This window comes from Triturus cristatus, chromosome 5_2 (genome assembly GCF_964204655.1).
Source record: "Triturus cristatus chromosome 5_2, aTriCri1.1, whole genome shotgun sequence".
Lineage (NCBI taxonomy): Eukaryota > Metazoa > Chordata > Amphibia > Caudata > Salamandridae > Triturus > Triturus cristatus.
Genome location: NC_140588.1, coordinates 7,093,957 through 7,109,903, shown reverse-complemented (window position 1 = coordinate 7,109,903; position 15,947 = coordinate 7,093,957). Strand labels below are relative to the sequence as shown.

The following is a 15,947-nucleotide window of genomic DNA, read 5'->3' as shown; positions in this document are numbered from 1 at the left end:
CGACTCCACTGAGTCGAACGCCTTGGCAGCATCCATAAGGGCCGCAGCCGCCGGTATATCCGGGTCGAATTGGTGATAGAGTGCAAAAATTGTACGAATATTGTTGGTGGTGGACCGTGTCGGCATGAAGCCCGCCTGGTCTGGCAGCACCAGGTTGCATAGGAGTGGTTGTATTCTGTTCGCTATTATTTTAGCTAAAATGTTTGCATCTATGTTCATCAGGGATAGGGGTCTATATGACTCACACTCAGCGGGATCCTTTCCCGGTTTCGGAAGTGCTATCAGGAGTGCCTCATTTAGTGAAGTCGGGAGTGTGCCTTCTTCGTAAGCTTCTTCAAGAATTTTGGCGAAATGTGGGACCAGCAGATCGCGGTATACTTTATAGAACTCCCCCGGAAGGCCATCTAGCACGGGTGCTTTATTGTTAGGGAGTGTGTTAATGGCTTCTATTATTTCATCTCTGGTTATATGGTGACAGAAGTATTCTTGGTGGGTGTCTGATAACCATGTGTGAGAAGTTGGCCTGGTATATGCTGGTCACTAGTTAAAGTGGCCAACTTGCACCAGTACAATTCGACTCTTATGGTAGATAGGTTTAAGACAACCTTTTAAAGAAAGCTATCCTAGTGGTAGCTGTGGAGAGCAGCCTTCAGGCTAAGTCTTAGCGGAATGTAAAGCAGCTTGTTTTACCTTATAATCTCTTGAATCACTAAATTAAAGGACACCACACAGGTATATATATAAAATATATATGTATTTATTATTAGACACACTCTACTAATCTCTTTATGAGATTAGAAGTCAAGGACATATGCACAAATCAACGTTTCACAATAAATTAAGCACTTATATGGCTGGGGCCCTATGGGCGTACCAGACCATATACTAAAAAAAGAGGTATAAGAAGAACGACTCGAGAAGGGAGAAGGCCTAAGGTCTTCACAAGCGCTGGGGCCTCACTGATCCACCCAAGGCAGGTAAGCAAAGGACCCATGGGAGACGCATGCAGTGTAACAACACAGCCGTGGATCCCAATAGACTTCAATGGAGCAAGTCGCGGTTGGAATTTTAAAGTTTTAGGGTACTTCGGGAGAGTCTACAAGCAAGTCACTTACAGGATAAGTAGTTCTAGAGCCAACACACCCAGGAGCACCAGAGTACTCGAGTTACCTCACCCAGGGAAGCCAGGTGCATAGGTGTCTTTTGGTGTCAGGTCGCGGCGTCGTTTTCAATGGGAGCCAAAGAAGACTTGCGGCTTGCGAAGACAGGAGACGTGTCCGGTGGAATCCAAGGCTGGATTCTGAAGAAAGAAGACCTGAAAGCAGTGGAGACAGTGTTCAAAGTCACTTGCCAGTGACCCGGGTCCAGGAAGCTGAAGCAGAAGTCAGGTGTTTCCAGGTGATCACGGGTGTCTTGACTCTTCAGCCACGAGGTCCAGGAGGTGTCGACGATGACCAGAAGCTGGATTCGGACTGTCCCATGAAGTCTGCAGCTTACTGAGGTGTTGGCAACCGGATTGGAGCCAACAAGGCTTGGCAACAGCAAGTCTCGCAGAATGTGAAGAAAGTCAGCGGTGCAGACCAGCAAGGTATGAGGGACTAACCCAGCAAGGGTAAGTCAGGGCAGGCCTGGAGCAACCAGGGGAGCCCTTTGGTTGGATGAAAAAGTCTTCAGGGGACCTACAAGCCAACCGGCAAGGGATCGCGAAGACGCCTCGGGAGGATTCACTTCACAGGAGCCCACGGTCACTCGTGACAAGGTAGGCCTCTGATCTTCGGTGGAAATCCTGCTGGAGGCTTGGACCACAAGTGGTCCAATGCACAAATTCATAGAACATCGTGAAGGGGTTGCACTCGACATTAGTGCATGTTACCCGGGTATTGCTGTTCCTCATCACTCGTGGGGGCCACTCGCCTAAGTTTTGCTGGGGACTCACAATGGCCGTCGAGAAGTCAGGAAATCCACTTCCGGGGCTGCAGGGACTTTGGACTCCGGCGGGAGCGGGAAAGTTTGCGACCATTGATGCAAAGTTTTGTGCCAAGCAGGGGAGTCACTCCTTGACTCCACGGGAGATTCTTCAGTCTTACAGAGGTAGTGGAACGTCGAAGGTCCAGGATGTCTTCTTCAGAGTGTCGTCCAGGGATATCTAATTTGCAATGGCATGGGTTCCCTAACTTATACTAAAGGAAAGGGAGGGATTAGCTCTATGAGCACTCCTATGGGAGGGTCAGGGGAGTGGGTGGTTACACCCACTTCCCTTTGTCCAGTTTCGTGCCAGAGCAGGGGCTGGTAGCCCCTGAACCGGTTTGAGCTGGCATATGCACAGAGGAGCCTACTGCTCCCCCAGTGCAGGACTTCAAAGCACTCTAGGAGTGCACCCACCCAGCCTCAATACACCAAATCCTGTCTGGAAGGTGGTTACACCACCCTGTGCAGGATGCCTATTGTTGGGCCTCCTCCACTGCGAGTTTCGGTCAGCAGCAGGAGGGCAGCCCAGTGTCTGTGCTGGTGGCATCCTTTTTGTGATGCCAGGGCTCTTCAGGATTCTACTGTGTTTCCACAGTGGGTACATGTCTATCCCTCTAGAAGGGTGGGAGAATACTCCCACACCAGTTACTGGTGTGGGGGTATGATTCCAAAGCGTTTGACACCAAACACGACATGTTTTGATGCAGCCATCCCAAAGTTAGCATTTACCGCTAGGTTATAATGCACTTAAGAGTATATCGTTTAACCGCATCCACAAACAGCCACAGAGAATAGACTCTGCCAGCTGCAGAGGGGCCCTGCTCAGGCAGAGGCACCCCCTCACATGGAAACCAAGCACCCTGCCCTCAGGATTGTTAGGGCCTGCCTTAGGGGTGACTGATAGGTTTATATGTGTGCGTAAGGTGAGATATAGGGAACCTATACCTCAGTGAGGAGTGCTAACACTACCTCACCCAGGCTGCAGTAGCAGGCCTGTTGTGTCAGATTTAGTCTGCTTCCCAGGGGTGGTATAATACATGCTTCAGCCCCTGGTAGGCCTGTGAAGTACCTATGCCCTTGGTACCTAAGGTACCATATACTAGGGGCTCATAAGGTACCACAGTATCCAATCACTAGTGCATCTTATATGCACTCCAAGTTGTTTAGAGAGAACAGAGAGGCTGGGGCCCTGATTAGCAGGGTCCCAGCCAGACTATAGCCAGAAACCAGTGTATACATCAGAAAAAAAGTGGGGGCAACATAAGAGCAGACCCTACTCTCCTACACACACAACATGTGGGACCCCCCCCAGTGCCCATGCGTTGAGTACTTGACTGTGTGGTTTGGCAAATATGTGGAAACCAGGTCTGTGCAGGTAGCGCTTGCAAAGAACCCTCAACTGGGTATATTCCGACATATCCCTGCAGAGAATGCCGGACGCGGGAAAAGGAGGCGGTCCAGATCTGTTGCCACCCTGGGTGCGATCCCTGGGCGGCGAGTTGCAATACAGAAGAGCTGGGAACAGTGTCTCCCCGTTGACATTCCCCTGAAGGATACGAGTACCGCAGCTACACCAGAGCCCATAGACACAGTCGGAATAATAGCAGGATCGGCAGACGCTGCTGAGCTCTGGGCGAGACACGCGGCATAGTCAACGTTTGCGTTGCGGGATGGACTGGGGGTCCTAACTTTAAGGCATCGGCGCTCCGGAGGCGCTTTAATCACCGCATGCGTGGACTAGTAAGCTGCTAATCTGCATCATGGGTAAACCAGACCGCACCCAACCCAAAATCACCTTTGAACAAACTAAGAAACAACAAGATCTAAGCACTGACGAACAATCGACAGCGCAAACAGCGGCAGGAGCCACAGTCGGGGTGACGAGCGACGACATACAGTCCATGTTTACCACAATTCAAGCCGCACTATCGAACATTGATGGGAAAATTGACTCCTTGACATATAGAGTGGATAGTGTAGGAGAGTAGGATCTGCTTCACATGGGTACCCCCACTTTTTGCTGGTGTTTCACTGTTTTTCGACCTTAGTCTGGCTGTGGCCCTGCTAATCAGGACCACAGCTTAGCTGCTTCCTCTATAAAATGGTTTCCATGTACATTAGGTACATATCTAATTGGATTCTGGAGTGCCTTATAAGCCCCTAGTATATGGTATACTATGTATCTAGGGCATAGGTACCTCAGAGGCCTACCAGGGGCTGCAGCATGTATTATGTCACCCCTGGGAAGCACTCCAAAATGGCACCACAGGTCTGCTACTGCAACCTGGGTAAGGGTGTGCTTGCACCCCATACTGTGGTATAGGTTACCTATATCACTACCTTATACAGACACATATAAACCTATAAGCCACTCCTATGGCAGGCCTTGACAATCCTGAAGGCAGAGTGCTTGGTTTTATGTGGGAGGGTGCCCAAGCATGAGCTGAGCCCCTCTGCAGCATTCGGAAATACTTCCTTATGGCTATTCTGTGATACAGCCATACCATATACTCTTAAGTGCATTATAACCTCGCTGTAAATGCTAACTTTGGGATGGCTGCATCAAAAAATGTTGTGTTTGGTGTCAAACGCTTTGGAATACTATCCCCCCCCCCCGCCAGTCCTGGCGGTGGAGGTAGCATTCCACCCTTCTAGAGGGAGAGACATGTTCACACTAACCCGGTTAAATCTTTCCAGAGACCTGGCATCACAAAATGGATGCCACTGCCACAGACACGGGTCTGGCCTCCTGCTGCTGAGGGAAACTCCGGCAGGGGAGGCCTGGACAATAGGTTTCCTGTCACAGGGAGGTGTAACCACCTCCCCAGACAGGCAGATGTGTATTGGGGCAGGGTGGGTGCAACTGACCGGTCTGCATTACTGAAGCTCCCGCTGGATGCCGAAGTCTCTGCATCCCCAGAGGTGGATTTCCAGACTTCCCAGAGGCTACCCTGAGTCCACAGCAAAGCTGAGGCCTGTGGCTATCGTGACCCCTGGACACCGTGAACTTTTGCAGCAACATCACCTTCCTGGTCATCCTCGAAGTTGTGCTTTGGGCTCTGAGTAGCCCCAGCCTTGAGCACCTCCTGCACCGAAGATTGTTGGCCTTCACTCCACGAGTGACCCGTGGGCCAGCTTCCAGTGCAACCGCTCGAGGCTCCTTCGTGATCACTAGCCCGTTGGCTAGCAGGTCCCTACAAAGGCAACTCCACTTCTGTTGAGGCTTTTCTGGTTGCTCCAGATTTGCTCTTACTTACCTTCACTGGGTGAGTCCATCAGACCTTGCTGGTCTGCACCGCAGTCCTTTCTCTGAGTTCCTGTGACTTGCCGTTGCCAAGGCTTGTTGGGACCTTCCTGGTGGCCAACACCGCAGCACTCGACAGACTGCGTGGGACAGCTCGAATCCGGCTCGTGGACTTCGTCGACGCCTCCTGGATCTCGTGACTGAAGAGTCAAGACACCCATCAACTCACCTGAAGCACCCGACATCTGTGGGCATTGGTCCATCCTGCCCTAGGTCACTGGCAAGTGACCCAGACTCTGTCCCCTCTTCTTTCAGGTTCCTTACAAATTAGACCCAGGCTTGTATCTCTCCGGACACTTCTCCTCTTCACGACAGCAGCAGTTCATTGCAGGCTTTCATTGAAATCGACGGTGCGACCCGACACCAAAAGACACCTATGCACCCTGCTTCCCTGGGTGAGGTAACTCGAGTACTCCAGTACTCTCGTGGGTGCTAGCCCTAGAACTTCCTAAGTCCAAGAGAGTTTTGTCCTGACTCGATTAGAAGTGTCCCTAATCTTTAAAATTCCAACCACGACATTCCCCATAGAAAGTAATAGGAACCCGCGGTTGTGTTTCGACACTGCATACAGTTACCGTGGCTCCCCTGTGTTCCTACCTTGGGTGGTTCCTTGGGGTTCCAGCGATTCTAGAGGCAATAGGCCTAGTGCCTATTCCAGTCGTGGTGCTTATACCACTTTTTTAGTATATGGTTTTGGTACGCCCCTAGGGCTCAAACGTGTATTTGTGCTTTTACTGATGCTTAATCACTTGTAACTTTAGTACTTCGAACTCCAGTCTCATAAAGAGACTAGAGGGGTGTGTTTAACCTTAAATACATATATTTTGAATATATACCTGGTGTGGTTGCCTTTTCATTTGATCATTCAAGATATTATAGACTGGTAAAACAAGCTGCTTTACATTCCTTCAAGACTTAGCCTGAAGGCTGCTCTCCATAGCTACCACTAGGATAGCTTTCATATAAGGTTGTCTTTAACCTATCACCATAAGGGGTTGTTTGGACTGATACAAGGTGCCCACTAGACCTAGTGGACAGCATATATCAGGCCACCTTCTCACATTGGTGTGCAGCGTGTGGGATTCCAGCTTGCTATTGTTTGACCAGATAATCTCAATTGAATTGATCAACTGAAAACCACTAAAGGTACCTGAGGTACATATAATATCAAGTTTCGCTAAAGTAAGTTCTACTGAACTTAGAGATGTGTGTTAAGGGATAGCACACCCTTTCTACAACTCAAGAGAGTTTAGTAGGCCACACTAGTGTAGGTAGTGCAATACACCACACCACATTAGTAATGTCTAACCAGCCAGGAACCACTGAGTCCCTACCTGGAACCAATGATCTCCTTCCCTATAAGTATGAGGATCTCACCTTTGTTCAGCTTAGGTTCCTGTGTACAATTAGGAAGCTGAAGACAGGCAAAAGCCCATCCACCCAGCATCTCATAAAGATACTGAAACTGGATGATATCACAACTCCTAGCGGGCCTGTGGATGGAGACAGTGTGGGTGGGGCAGCACCTGAGGGTGGGTCCAGGGGTGGAAACTCCCCTGACCCTAACTCTAATGCTGACCAGACTGGTGTAATGACCTGACTCTGGTGGACACAGACCATCAGGATGAAGATGAGGACAATAATGCTCCTTCCTTCATTCATCCTCGTAGGCCTGAACACAGGGCTAGAAGGGATAGATCACTGTCAAGGGGATCTGTCCAGTCTAACTCCTCTATTGGAACCTCTGTTTCTTCTCACAGAGGGAGGGAAACCTCCCAGGAGAGGAGAGAGAGACTGCTGAAGTATGAGCAAGACAAGTTCAACCTCAGAAAGCAGCAGATGGCCTTAGATAGGGAAGCCCGGGAGCTCTACAGAGCTAGTAAAAAGGAGGCACTAGAGTCCCGTGGTGGCAGCAATTTTCCTAGAGATAGGGAGAGGTCTTATGACCATAGAAACCCAAGTAAGATTGTCCCTCTTACCAGAGTGGGGATGACATCCACAAATGGATAACTGCCTTGGAGAGGGCCTGTAAAGTACAGAAGGTCCCTCAAGGTCAGTGGGCAGCAATCTTATGGCTCTCCTTTGCAGACAAAGGTAGAGACAAGCTCCTCACTGTAAGAGAAGAGGATGCTGATGATTACAGTCTTGAAAAGTGCTCTGATAGATGGGTTTGGCCTAAACACTGAACAATACAGGTTAAAGTTCAGAGATACCCAAAAGGCACCAAATCAGGACTTGGTTGACTTTGTTGACTGTGCTGCTAAGGCTCTGGAAGGTTGGTTATTGGGCAGTAAAGTGTGTGACTTCATAGGATTGTACAATCTGATAATGAGGGAGCAGATTCTTAATAACTGTCAAAATCAGCTGTTGCACCAGTACCTGGTAGACTCTGATCTGACATCTCCTCAAGAATTGGGAAAGAAGGCAGACAAATGGGTCAGAACCATGGTGAGGCAGAAAGTACAGAACCAAGGTGGTGACCCTAAGAAGCAAGATTCTAAAAACTCTGATAAGGGTGGGGATAAGGGTAAAGACCAGAAGTATTCACAAGGACCCCAAAAATCTTCTTCATTTGGGGGATTCCCAGTCAGGAAAGGGAAAATGCCAAAAGAAGCCCTGGTGCAAAATCTGTAAGCAGAAAACTCACTGGACTAGTGACTGCACCAAGGCTAAAGAAAATACTCCAACCACCACCAATGCCCCTAAGGCACCTGTTGCCCCTAGTACAGTTACAATTGGTGGTGGGAATACACAGAATAAGGGTATAGTAGGGTTGTCCCTGGTTTCTGAGATGGACTCTGGCCTAGTCAGAGTACCAATCAGGCTGTGCTTGTCAGTGATGGGGGCATGGATATGTCCCCCTTTGTGATCCCCGGTAACCTGGGCAAATACAGACAGCAGCCTTTAATTAATGGAGTAGAAGCTTGGGCATTCAGGGACACAGGAGCAAGTGTCACAATGGTGACATAAGAGCTTGTGGATCCTGGGCAGAATATACTTGGTGAAATGTACCAAGTGACCAATGCTAGCAATGTCAGAACAGACCATTCTCTGGCAGTTGTTAACTTCTCCTGGGGAGGGGTAACTGGCCTTAAGAAGGTTGTGGTAAGTGCGGACCTACAAGTACAGTGCTTGCTTGGCAATGATCTGGAAACTTCAGCTTGGGCTGAAGTGGAATTCAGGACACATGCAGAAATGTTAGGGATTCCTGCACATGTCTTTGCTGTGACTAGGTCACAGGCTAAAATGTCAAAAGCTGGACAGGCCCTGGATTCTGGAAGAATGGACCAGGTGGCTCACAAGAGGAGGAGCAGTAGGGTTAAGGCAGAGCCTTCCCACCTGTCTCAGGAAACTGATCAGTCTCCTCAGAGAGATGATCTAGAGCCTGAAGAAAGAACTGTCCCAGAGGAGCTTGAACCTGATCAGGTTGAGTTCTTGGAAAGGTCTGACCTGAGCCAGGAGCAGAAAACCTGCCCCTCTCTTGAAACCCTCAAACCGCAAGCTGCTGATGAGGCTGCTGGGAATGCTAGTGACACCCATAAAGTTTATTGGGATGATGGACTCCTTTACTCAGAGAGTAGAGACCCCAAGCCTGGTGCATCCAGGAGGTTGGTTATACCTCTGAAGTTTAGGGGTTTCCTATTGACACTAGCCCATGATATTCCCCTAGAAGGACACTTAGGCCAGAACAAGACTTGGGACAGAATTGTTCCTCACTTTCACTGGCCACACATGTCTGAAGACACAAAGGAGTTTTGTCGCTCTCGTGTAACCTGCCAAGCCAGTGGCAAAGCAGGTGGCACTAAAAAGGCCCCCCTGATACCACTACCTGTGGTGGGGGTTCCCTTTGAGAGGGTTGGGATTGACATTGTTGGTCCCATGGATCCTCAAACAGCATCTGGGCACAGGTTTATACTGGTGGTAGTTGATCATGCCACCAGGTATCCAGAAGCTATTCACCTAAGGACCACTACAGCACCTGTAGTGGCAAGAGCTCTCTTGAGTGTGTTCTCAAGAGTAGGTTTTCCAAAGGAGGTAGTATCTGACAGAGATGCAAACTTTATGTCAAGTTACTTAACTGCTATGTGGAAGGAGTGTGGAGTGAATTACAAATTCACCACACCCTATCACCCACAATGCAATGGTTTAGTTGAAAGGTTCAACAAAACTTTAAAGGGCATGATCAAAGGACTCCCAGAGAAGCTTAGGCGAAAATGGGACCTTCTCTTGTCCTGCCTTTTATTTGCATACAGGGAGGTGCCTCAGAAGGGGGTTGGCTACAGCCCTTTTGAACTTCTGTTTGGTCACCCTGTCAGGGGTCCATTGTGTTTGGTGAAGGAAGGATGGGAGTTACCTCTCAAGCCCCCAAAGCAAGACATAGTGGACTATGTACTTGGTCTCCGCTCCCGGATGGCTGAGTATATGAAAAAGGCAAACAAAAACCTTGAGGCTAACCAGGAACTGCAAAAAGCCTGGCATGACCAAAAGGCTGTACTGACTGTTTATCAGCCAGGACAGAAAGTGTGGGTGTCGGAGCCTGTGGCCCCAGCAGCTCTCCAGGACAAGTGGTGTGGACCCCACACTATTGTTGAACAGAAAGGGGAGGTTACCTACTTGGTAGACCTTGGAACCCCTAGGAGTCCCCATAGGGTTCTCAATGTCAACAGGCTGAAGCCATATGTGGACAGGGCTGACATGGGCTTGCTCATGGCAACTGATGAGGGACAGGAGGAAGAGAGTGACCCACTCCCTGTCCTCCTCTCACAGAACCCTGATGATGGGTCAGTAGATGGCGTAGCCTTGGCAGACAGCCTCACTGTCCAGCAGCAAACTGATTGCAGACAGGTTCTCTATCAGTACAGACACATGTTTTCACTGACTCCAAGTCAGACTACCTGGTGCACTCATGAAGTGGACACTGGGGACAGTCTGCCTATTAAAAATAAGATTTATAGGCAACCTGACCATGTCAGGGACTGTATCAGGACAGAAGTCCAGAACATGTTGGATCTGGGTGTGATTGAGCCCTCAGATAGCCCTTGGGCTAGTCTAGTGGTCCTTGTGCCAAAACCTCACACCAGTGGTGGAAAAAGAGAGATGAGGTTTTGTGTGGACTACAGAGGCCTCAATGCAGTCACTAGGACTGATGCCCATCCAATACCAAGGGCAGATGAGCTTATAGATACTTTGGCCACAGCCAAGTACCTTAGCACATTTGACTTGACAGCTGGCTACTGGCAGATCAGACTAGCTGATGATGCAAAGCCAAAAACACCATTTTCTACCCCTAGTGGGCACTATCAATTTGTGGTAATGCCCTTTGGTTTGAAGAATGCACCTGCCACTTTCCAAAGGTTGGTGAATACAGGTCTCACAGGCCTGGAAGCCTTTAGTGCAGCATATCTAGATGATATTGCTGTATTTAGCTCCACCTGGGATGATCACCTGGTCCGCCTAAGGAATATTTTGGAGGCCCTGCAAAAATAATGCCTAACTATCAAGGCTACTAAGTGCCAGATAGGGCAGAGTCAGGTTGTGTACCTGGGCCACCTTGTAGGTGGAGGCCAGGTTCAACCATTGCAGAGAAAGATTCAGACCATAATGGAATGGACTGCTCCAACTACCCAGACTCGGGTAGGAGCCTTCTTTGGCCTGACTGGGTACTATAGGAGATTTGACAAAGGGTATGGATCAATAGTGGCACCCTTGAATGACTTAACTTCTAAGAAAATGGCCAAAAAGTTTCAGTGGACAGCTAGCTGTCAAAAAGCATTTGATGACCTGAAGCAGGCCATGTGTACTGCTCCCATTCTGCAGAGTCCTGACTACTCCAAAAAGTTCATTGTTCAAACTGCTGCATCTGAATTGGGAGTTGGGGCTATACTGTCACAATTGAATGAAGAAGGTCAGGATCACCCAGCAGCTTTCATAAGCAGAAGGCTGACCCCTAGAGAGAAACGATGGTCAGCCATTGAGAGGGAGGCCTTTGCTGTGGTTTGGGCTCTGAAGAAGTTGAGGCCATACTTGTTTGGTACTCACTTCCTTGTTCAGACAGACCATAAGCCCCTCTTATGGCTAAAACAAATGAAGGGTTAAAACCCCAAACTGCTTAGGTGGTCCATTTCGCTACAGGGGATGGACTTTACAGTGGAACATAGACCTGGGAGTAACCATGCAAATGCAGATGGACTCTCTAGATATTTCCACTTAGAACCTGAAGACTCAACTGGTCAAGGTTAGTTTAATGTCCCTGCGTTTTTTTTGGGGGGGGGGGGTTGTGTAGGAGAGTAGGATCTGCTTCACATGGGTACCCCCACTTTTTGCTGGTGTTTCACTGTTTTTCGACCTTAGTCAGGCTGTGGCCCTGCTAATCAGGACCACAGCCTAGCTGCTTCCTCTCTAAAATGTTTTCCATGTACATTGGGTACATATCTAATTTTATTCTGGAGTGCCTTATAAGCCCCTAGTATATGGTATACTATGTACCCAGGGCATAGGTACCTCAGAGGCCTACCAGGGGCTGCAGCATGTATTATGCCACCCCTGGGAAGCACTCCAGAACGGCACCACAGGTCTGCTACTGCAACCTGGGTAAGGGTGTGCTTGCACCCCTTACTGTGGTATAGGCTACCTATATCACTACCTTATACAGACACATATAAACCTATAATCCACTCCTATGGCAGGCCTTGACAATCCCGAAGGCAGAGTGCTTGGTTTTATGTGAGAGGGTGCCCAAGCATGAGCTGAGCCCCTCTGCAGCATTCGGAAATACTTCCTTATGGCTGTTCTGTGATACAGCCATACCATATACTCTTAAGTGCATTATAACCTCGCGGTAAATGCTAACTTTGGAATGGCTGCATCAAAACATGTCGTGTTTGGTGTCAAATACTTTGGAATACTACCCCCCTGCCAGTTCTGGCAGCGGGGGTAGCATTCCACCCTTCTAGAGGGAGAGACATGTTCACACTGGCTAAACCCGGTTAAATCCTTTCAAAGCCCTGGCATCACAAAATGGATGCCACTGCCACAGACACGGGTCTGGCCTCCTGCTGCTGGGGGAAACTCCAGCAGGGGAGGCCTGGACAACAGGTTTCCTGTCACAGGGAGGTGTAACCACCTCCCCAGACAGGCAGATGTGTATTGGGGCAGGGTGAGTGCATTCAGTGAATGCTTTTGAGACACTGCCTGGGGCACACAAGGTGTCCCTGTGCATAGCCCGGTTCAAACTGGTTGCAGGGGCACTCATCCCCTGCTCTGGCGTGAAACTGGACAAAGGGGAAGGGGTGTAACCAACCCCACCCCAGGCCCACCCATAGGTGGAGCCTTAGAGGTAGTCCATCCCCTAAACTTAGTATAAATATAGGCACCCCGTCCCTAGGACTTTAGATTACCCTGGACGAACCTCTAAAACATATATCCTGGACCTTCGACTTTCTATCTCGACTAGAAGACGGAAGAAATCGCCCTTGGGGTCAAGGAGTGACTCCACTGCTTGGCAGGCACCAAAGAAGCAACTGACCGGTCTGCATTGCTGAAGCTCCCGCCAGACGCCGAAGTCTCTGCATCACCAGAGGTGGATTTCCAGACTTCCCCGAGGGTACCCTGAGTCCACAGCAAAGCTGAGGCCCATGGCTATTGTGGGTAACGTGGAACCGTGACCCCTGGACACAGTGAACGTTTGCAGCAACAACACCTTCCTGGTCATCCTCGAAGTTGTGCTTTGGGCTCCGAGTAGCCCCAGCCTTGAGCACCTCCTGCACCGAAGATTGTTGGCCTCCATTGCACGAGTGACCTGTGGGCCAGCTCCAAGTGCAACCGCTCGAGGCTCCTTCGCGATCACTAGCCCGTTGGCTAGCAGGTCCCCACGAAGGCAACTCCACTTTTACCTGTGCTTTTCTGGTTGCTCCAGACGTGCCCCGACTTACCCTCGCTGGTTGAGTCCATCAGACCTTGCTGGTCTGCACCGCAGTCCTGTCTCTGAGTTCCTGAGACTTGCCGTTGCCAAGGCTTGTTGGGTCCTTTCTGGTCGTAGACACCGCAGCACTCGACAGACTTTGTGGGACAGCTCGAATCCGGCTCGTGGACTTCATCGACGCCTCCTGGACCTCATGGCTGAAGAGTCAAGACACTCGATGACTCACCTGAAGCACCAGACATCTGTGGGCATTGGTCCTGGCAAGTGACCCAGACTCTGTCCCCTCTGCTTTCAGGTTCCTTACATCCTAGATCCAGGCTTGGATCTCTCCGGACACTTCTCCTCTTCTCGGCAGCAGCAGTTCTTTGCAGGCTTCCATTGGAATCGACGACGCGACCCGACACCAAAAGACACCTATGCACCTGGCTTCCATGGGTGAGGTAACTCAAGTACTCCGGTACTCTCGAGGGTGCTAGATTTGAAGTGTCCCTAATCTTTAAAATTCCAACTGCGGCATTCCCCATAGAAAGTAATAGGAACCCGCGGTTGTGTTTCCACACTGCATACGGCTCCCGTGGGTCCCCGACGTCCCTACCTTGGGTGGTTCCTTGGGGTCCCAGCGATTCTAGAGGTGATAGGCACCTTGCCTATCTCAGTCATGGTTCTTATACCACTATTTTAGTATATGGTTTGGTACGCCCCTAGGGCCCAAACGTGTATTTGTGCTTTTACTGATGCTTAAACACTTGGAACTGAAGTACTTCAAACTCTAGTCTCATAAAGAGACTAGAGGGGTGTGATTTATCTTAAATACATATATTTTGAATATATAGCCGGTGTGGTTGTCTTTTCATTTGATCTTTCAAGAGATTATAGACTGGTAAAACAAGCTGCTTTACATTCCTTCAAGACTTAGCCTGAAGGCGGCTCTCCATAGCTACCACTAGGATAGATTTCACATAAGTTTGTCTTTAACCTATCACCATAAGGGGTTGTTTGGACTGATACAAGGTGCCCACTAGAACTAGTGGACAGCATATATCAGGCCACCTTCTCATCGAGGGGTGCAGAAATGTGCAAGAGAGCTGCAGAAAGAAGCAAGAGTGGTGCAGAAAGAAGCAACAGAGGTGCAGAAAGAGGCTAGAGAGGTGCACAAAGAGACTAAAGAGGTGCATAAAGAGACAAGAGATGTTCAGAAAGAGGCAAGAGAGGTGAAGAAAGAAGCAAGAAATGTGCAGGAAGGTTGAAGAGAAGTTCAGAAATAGGCAACAGAGGTGCACAAAGAGGCAATAGGGGTGCGGAAAGAGGCAACAGAAGCAAAGAAAGAAGCAACATATGTGCAGAAAGAGGCAAGAAGTGCAGAAATTGGCAAGAGAGTTGCAGAAACCAGCGAAAGAGGTACAGAAAGAGGGAACAGGGGCGCAGAACTTTGCAAGAGAGGTGCAGAAAGAAGAGCTGTGCAGAAAGAACCAACAGAGGTGCAGAAAGAGGCAAGAGGGGTGCAGAAAGAGGCAAGAGAATTGTAGAAAGAAGCAAAAGGGGTGCAGAAAGGGGTAAGACGGGTGCAGACAGAGGCAAAGAGAGGTGCTGAAAGAGGGGTGCAGAAAGCGGCAAGTGGGGTGCTGAAATTTGCAAGAGAGATTCAGCAATAAGCAAGTGTACAGCAGAAAGAACCAACAGAGGTACAGAACAAGGCAAGAGAACTGCATAAAGAGGCAAGAGAGTTGCAAAAACAGGCAAGCGAGGGGCAGAAAGAGGGCACAGGGGTGCAGAAAGAGGAAAGAGATGGAGAAAGAGGGACGAGAGGTATAGAAAGAGGGAAGAGAGGTGTAGAAACAGGCAAGAGAGATACAGAAATAGGGGACAGGGGTGCAGAAAGAGGGAAGATGGGTGAAGAAAGAGGCAAGAGATGTGCAAAAAGAGGAAAGACAAGTGCTGAAAGAAACAACAGAGGCGCAGAAAGAGGCCAGAGAGGTACATAAAGAGGCAAGATAGGTACAGAAAGAGGGACGAGGGGTGCGGCAAGAGGGATGCATAAAGAAGCAAGAGAGGTACAGAAAGAAGCAAGAGAAGTGCAGAAAGAAGCAACGGGGTGCAGAAAGAGGCTAGGGTGGAGCAGAAAGAGGCAAGAAAAGTGCAAAAAGAAGCAATAGAGATGCAGAAAGAGGCAAGAGAGTTGCAGAAACAGGCAAATGAAATGTAGAAAGAGGGAACAGGGGTGCAGACAGAGGCAAGAGAGATGACGAAAGAGGGAAGAGTTGTGCAGAAAGAGGCAAGAGGGGTGCAGAAATTTGCAAGGGAGGTGCAGGAAGAAGCAAGTGAGGTGCAAAAAGAGGGAAGAAGGGTGCAGAAAGAGGCAAGAGGGAAGTAGAAGGAAGCAAGATAAGTGCAGAAAGAAGCAAAGGAAGTACAGAAACAGGCAACAGAGGTGCAGAAGGAGGCAATAGGTGTGCAGAAAAAGGCAAGAGAAGTGCAGAAAGAGGGAACAGGAGTGCAGACAGAGGCAAGAGAGGTACAGAAAGAGGCAAGAGGGGCACAGACATTTGCAAGAGGTGCAGAAAGAAGCAAAAGCAGTGCAGAAAGAACGAACAGAGGTGCAGAAAGAGGCAAGAGGGGTGCAGAAAGAGGCAAGAGAAATGCAGAAAGGAGCAAACAATGTACAGAAAGAGGCAAGAGGGGTACAGAAAGAGGCTAAGGAGGTGCATAAAGAGGCAAGAGAGGTGCAGAAAGAGGCAAGAGGGGTACAGAAATTTG

General features: G+C 49.4%; 1 protein-coding gene across 1 annotated transcript in view; it reads right to left on the bottom strand.

Moving 5' to 3' along the window:
• The window catches only part of DNAH5 (dynein axonemal heavy chain 5), a 5,853,083-nt gene that overhangs the window by 4,912,186 nt on the left and 924,950 nt on the right, over positions 1 to 15,947 (bottom strand). The gene's annotated exons all lie outside the window — the stretch shown is intronic.